The sequence below is a fragment of the Dermochelys coriacea genome, chromosome 8 (assembly GCF_009764565.3).
Source record: "Dermochelys coriacea isolate rDerCor1 chromosome 8, rDerCor1.pri.v4, whole genome shotgun sequence".
NCBI lineage: Eukaryota > Metazoa > Chordata > Testudines > Dermochelyidae > Dermochelys > Dermochelys coriacea.
This window is the reverse complement of record NC_050075.1, coordinates 108486910-108492909: the sequence shown is the minus strand read 5'-3', so window position 1 is coordinate 108492909 and position 6000 is coordinate 108486910.

The window sequence follows — 6000 nt, the reverse complement described above, 5'->3', positions numbered from 1 at the left end:
CAGTGAGGTTCAACATATTCGTAAATGATCTGGAAAAAGGGGTAAAGAGCAAGGTGGAAAAATTTGCAGACGATACAAAATTACTCAAGATAGTTAAGTCCAAAGCAGACTGCAAAGAGTTACAAAGGGATCAAGCAAAACTGGATGACTGGGCAACAAATTGGCAGATTAAATTAAATGTTGATAAATGTGAAGTACTGCACCTTGGAAAACATAACCCCAACTATACACACAAAATGATGAGGTCTAAATTAGTTGTTACCACTCAAGGAAGAGATCACAGAATCATTGTGGTTAGTTCTCTGAAAACATCTATTCGATGTGCAGCAGCAGTCAAAAAAATAACAATGTTAGGAACTATTAGGAAAGGGATAGATAAGACAGAAAATACCATAATGACTCTGTATAAATCCATGGTACACCCACATCTTCAATAATGTGTGCACATCTGGTTGTCCCATCTCAAAAAAGATCTATTAGAATTGGAAAAGGTAGAGAGAAGGGCTACAAAAATGATTAGGGGCATGGAACAACTTCCATATGAGGAGAGATTAAAAAGACTGGGACTTTTCAGCTTGGAAAAGAGACGACTAAGGGGGGAGAGGATAGAGGTCTGTAAAATCTTGACTGGTGTGGAGACAGTGAATGAGGAAATGTTATTTCCTCCTTCACATAACATGAGAACCAAGGGCAGGGGTGGGCAAACTTTTGGCCCGGGAGCCACATCTGGGACTAGGAATTGTATGGTGAGTTGTGAATGCTCACAAAATTGGGGTTAGGGTGTGGGAGGGGGTAAGGGCTCTGGATGGGGGTGTGGGCTCCAGGGTGGGGACAGCAATGAGGAGTTCAGGCTGCGGGAGGGGGCTCTGGGCTAGGGTGGTGGAGTGGGGTGTGGGGGGGGGATGCAGGCTCCGGTTGGGGATGCAGGCTCTGGGGTGGGACCGAGGGGTTCAGAGGGCAGGAGGTGGATCGGGCTGGGGCAGGGGGTTGGGGCACAGAGAGAGGCTCAGGGGTGCAGGCTCTGGTTCGTCCTTACCTCAAGCAATTCCCGAAAGCCCCAGCATGTCTCTTCTCTGGCTCTTATGGAGGGGTGCTGCCAGGCGGCTCTTCACGCTTCCCCGTCCGCAGGCGCCACCCCTGCAGCTCCCATTGGCTGTGATTCCCGGCCAATGGGAGATGCAGAGGTGGCGCTTGGGGTGGGGGCAGCATGCAGAGCGGAGTCTCCGGCTGCCCCTACATGTAGGAGCCGGAGGGGGGGGACATGCCACTGCTTACAGGAGCCAGGTGGAGCGGCCCCGACCCTGCTCCCCAGCTGGAGCACCAGAGCTGCTGCTTCTGGGACCCACATGGAGTGGCCCCCAACCTGCTCCCCGGCTGGAGCACTGGGCAGGCAGAGCAGGGCAAGCCCCAGATCCCGCTCCCCAGCAAGAGCTCGAGGGCCAGATTAAAATGGCTGGCAGGTCAGATCCAGCCCGCAGGCTGTAGTTTGCCCACCCCTGACCAAGGGTCACCCAATTAAATTGATAGGCAAGGGGCAGAGATGATGTGTGTGGGGGGCATGCAGGGTCAACCCCGCCCCCAATTTCTTGGGTCACCTCTTACCAGGATGACCAGCAGTGAGGAGGCAGTGTCTCCTCCTGGTGGTGGCACTCACCTTCTGTCCTTGCAGTGCAGGGACAGAGGAAGCAGCAGGACGCTGGCTGACCATGGGGCTGCTTCTCCTTCCCTGCTGCTGGAGTTCCAGCTCTTCCTGTTGCCTGCTTTGCAGACCACTGAGATGAGGCAGTGGCAATACATGGGGTGGTCATGAACCCTCCCAGAACCTTCCAAACGTGCCCAGCTATCCACAGTTATGTGTCGCCTCTGGAAGCAGGTTTAAAACAAACAAAAGGAAGTACTTCTTCACACAACGCGCAGTTAACCGGTGGAATTTGTTGCCGGAGGAATTTGTTGTGAAGGCCAAAACTATAACAGGCTTAAAAAAAGAACTAGATAACTTCATGAAGGATAGGTCCATCAATCACTATTAGCCAAGATGGCCAGGGATGCAACCCCATGCTCACTTGCTGACCTGGGCCAGATTCAGGCCAGTTCCCCAAAGCCATCTCTTTGTCCATGTTAAAATAGTGAAACCATTAATATGTAGGTTTCAGAGTAGCAGCCGTGTTAGTCTGTATTCTCAAAAAGAAAAGGAGTACTTGTGGCACCTTAGAGACTAACAAATTTATTAGAGCATAAGCTTTCGTGAGCTACAGCTCACTTCATCGGATGCATTTGGTGGAAAAAACAGAGGAGAGATTTATATACACACACACAGAGAACATGAAACAATGGGTTTATCATACACACTGTAAGGAGAGTGATCACTTAAGATAAGCCATCACCAACAGCAGGGGGGGGAAGGAGGAAAACCTTTCATGGTGACAAGCAGGTAGGCTAATTCCAGCAGTTAACAAGAATATCAGAGGAACAGTGGGGGGTGGGGTGGGGTGGGGGGGAGAAATACCATGGGGAAATAGTTTTACTTTGTGTAATGACTCATCCATTCCCAGTCTCTATTCAAGCCTAAGTTAATTGTATCCAGTTTGCAAATTAATTCCAATTCAGCAGTCTCTCGTTGGAGTCTGTTTTTGAAGCTTTTTTGTTGAAGTATAGCCACTCTTAGGTCTGTGATCGAGTGACCAGAGAGATTGAAGTGTTCTCCAACTGGTTTTTGAATGTTATAATTCTTGACGTCTGATTTGTGTCCATTCATTCTTTTACGTAGAGACTGTCCAGTTTGGCCAATGTACATGGCAGAGGGGCATTGCTGGCACATGATGGCATATATCACATTGGTAGATGCGCAGGTGAAGGAGCCTCTGATAGTGTGGCTGATGTGATTAGGCCCTATGATGGTATCCCCTGAATAGATATGTGGACAGAGTTGGCAACGGGCTTTGTTGCAAGGATAGGTTCCTGGGTTAGTGGTTCTGTTGTGTGGTGTGTGGTTGCTGGTGAGTATTTGCTTCAGATTGGGGGGCTGTCTGTAAGCAAGGACAAATCAGACGTCAAGAATTATAACATTCAAAAACCAGTTGGAGAACACTTCAATCTCTCTGGTCACTCGATCACAGACCTAAGAGTGGCTATACTTCAACAAAAAAGCTTCAAAAACAGACTCCAACGAGAGACTGCTGAATTGGAATTAATTTGCAAACTGGATACAATTAACTTAGGCTTGAATAGAGACTGGGAATGGATGAGTCATTACACAAAGTAAAACTATTTCCCCATGGTATTTCTCCCCCCCACCCCACCCCACCCCCCACTGTTCCTCTGATATTCTTGTTAACTGCTGGAATTAGCCTACCTGCTTGTCACCATGAAAGGTTTTCCTCCTTCCCCCCCCTGCTGTTGGTGATGGCTTATCTTAAGTGATCACTCTCCTTACAGTGTGTATGATAAACCCATTGTTTCATGTTCTCTGTGTGTGTGTATATAAATCTCTCCTCTGTTTTTTCCACCAAATGCATCCGATGAAGTGAGCTGTAGCTCACGAAAGCTTATGCTCTAATAAATTTGTTAGTCTCTAAGGTGCCACAAGTACTCCTTTTCTTTTTTCATTAATATGTAAACGCTGACTACTGGGCATGCACTAAAACTCTTCTAGTATTAATGTATTCATATTAGTGTTGTGATGGTTCCATGTTATGGATCAATGACAAAATGCATAGGATTTACATTGTAGATAATATGTAGATGAAGTGCACCACTTGCTAAAAAACAAATTAAAATACATTCGGGATTAACAGAAAATCACTCCCTTTCCCTTTCCCTTCCTGTGAAGTGTGGGGAAGAAGAACAAAGGCATTGCAAGAATTCTGCTATTCCCAGCTTGAATGAAGTAGGAGAAGCCTCATTCTAATGGGGCAGTTGCCTCCTTGGCTTCTCTGAATCATCCCCTTCCACCCCACCCAAAGTGTCTCTTTACAAATTCGGCGCCATTGCATCTTTGATGGAAAGGTAACATCCAGTTGCCACAATCTGTTTAATTCTCTAATTGCTCCTGTGGCTGCCGTTGCAAGGCTTTCAAGAGATCTTGAGCTGTCATATACGTAGCATCCCCATGGTATACTGGGGAATCGCTGCCCTTCCCTGCTGAGATTGGGCAGAACCCACCCAAATGTTACTTTTTCAGCAAAGATGGGGGTGATAAGAATCTAGGGAAGTGCAGTGATTGGGGATGAGCGAAGGAGTGGAATGATGTAACGGGGTGGATGAAAGAGAAAGGAGGAGGATAGAAACAATAACTCTGCACTACTGTATTGTTTGATGCAAGGACCTGGGAGTGCTTTACAAACATTAGGTAATGGAGCATCACAAACCCCCACAGAGGCAGGATTATGAGTCTCTTACAGATGAACAGTGCTTATATTGGCCTAGTGTGGCTGTGTAGCATAACACCACCTTTCCCCTACACACGTACCCCTGGTGCAGCTCTCTTCTTCCTCAAGGGTTGTTGAGCTATGAAAGGTGGTCCAAGCCCTGATGAGGACCTCATTCAACCTTATCTGCTCTGCTACGTAGATATCTCACTTACTCTAATTCCACTTCAATCCCCATCCGCTGCCTATTCTACCCCTTAGCACTGGAGGACGCCAGCTTCAAAGCCACTTGCACTTACCAGCAAGCTATGTGGATGAACCCCTTGTCAAGGTTCCTTCCCCACTCTGAACTCTAGGGTACAGATGTGGGGACCGGCATGAAAGACCCCCTAAGCTTATTCTTACCATCTTAGGTTAAACACTTCCCCAAGGTACAAACTTTGCTTTGACCTTGAACAGTATGCTGCCACCATCAAGCGTTTTAAACAAAGAACAGGGAAAGAGACCACTTGGGGACATCTTCCCCCAAAATATCCTCCCAAGCCCTACACCCCCTTTCCTGGGGAAGGCTTGATAATAATCCTCACCAACTGGTACGGCTGAACACAGACCCAAACCCTTGGGTCTTAAGAACAATGAAAAATCAATCAGGTTCTTAAAAGAAGAATTTTAATTGAAGAAAAGGTAAAAGAATCACCTCTGTAATATCAGGATGGTAAATACCTTACAGGGTAATCAGATTCAAATCACAGAGAATCCCTCTAGGCAAAACCTTAAGTTACAAAAAGACACAAAAACAGGAACATACATTTCCTCCAGCACAGCCTATGTTACCAGCCATTAGACAAAAGAAAATTAATGCATTTTCTAGCTAGATTACTTAATAACTTAACAGGGGTTGGAAGGCTTGCATTTCTGATCTGTTCCCGGCAAAAGCATCACACAGATAGAGCAAACCCTTTGTTTCCCCCCGCTCCAGATTTGAAAGTATCTTGTCCCCTCATTGGTCATTTTGGGTCAGGTGCTAGCGAGGTTACCTTAGCTTCTTAACCCTTTACAGGTGAAAGGGTTTTGACTCTGTCCAGGAGGGATTTTATAGCACTGGATGCAGAAAGGTGGTTACCCTTCCCTTTATATTTATGGCACCCCTCAGTCATGCTGGATAGACGTGGCAATAAGACAGGAGTTCTGGAAGCTGGGGAGGAATGAGCTGGGATGGGGGCCAAAGAAGAAGACTCTAAACTGGAGGGGAGCTGCAATGGAGGAAAAAAGTGGGTTCTGATCTGGCAAGCCTGACAAAGGAAGACGTGGGCTGACTTCAGAAGGGGAATGAGAACAGAAAGAGCTTGAATATAGGAAGAAGAGCTGTGACTGAAAGAACACAAGGAATAAATCCATCAGAGGGATGGAGGAAAAAAAGAAAGAGAGAGACGGAAACTATGAAAACAAATCTATAAGGGATTTAAAAATGTACAGGAGAAAAAAGATGAGAAAGGGAAAGTGAATATTATTTATTTTATTGGATTTTTATTTTTTACAAATGGCAGGGGCAATGGTTTGGACAATCAGGATTATTGCTACTTTTTTCTGTCTCCAGCAGCTCCTCCTTTTTGCTGCTTCGACCTGTCTCCAT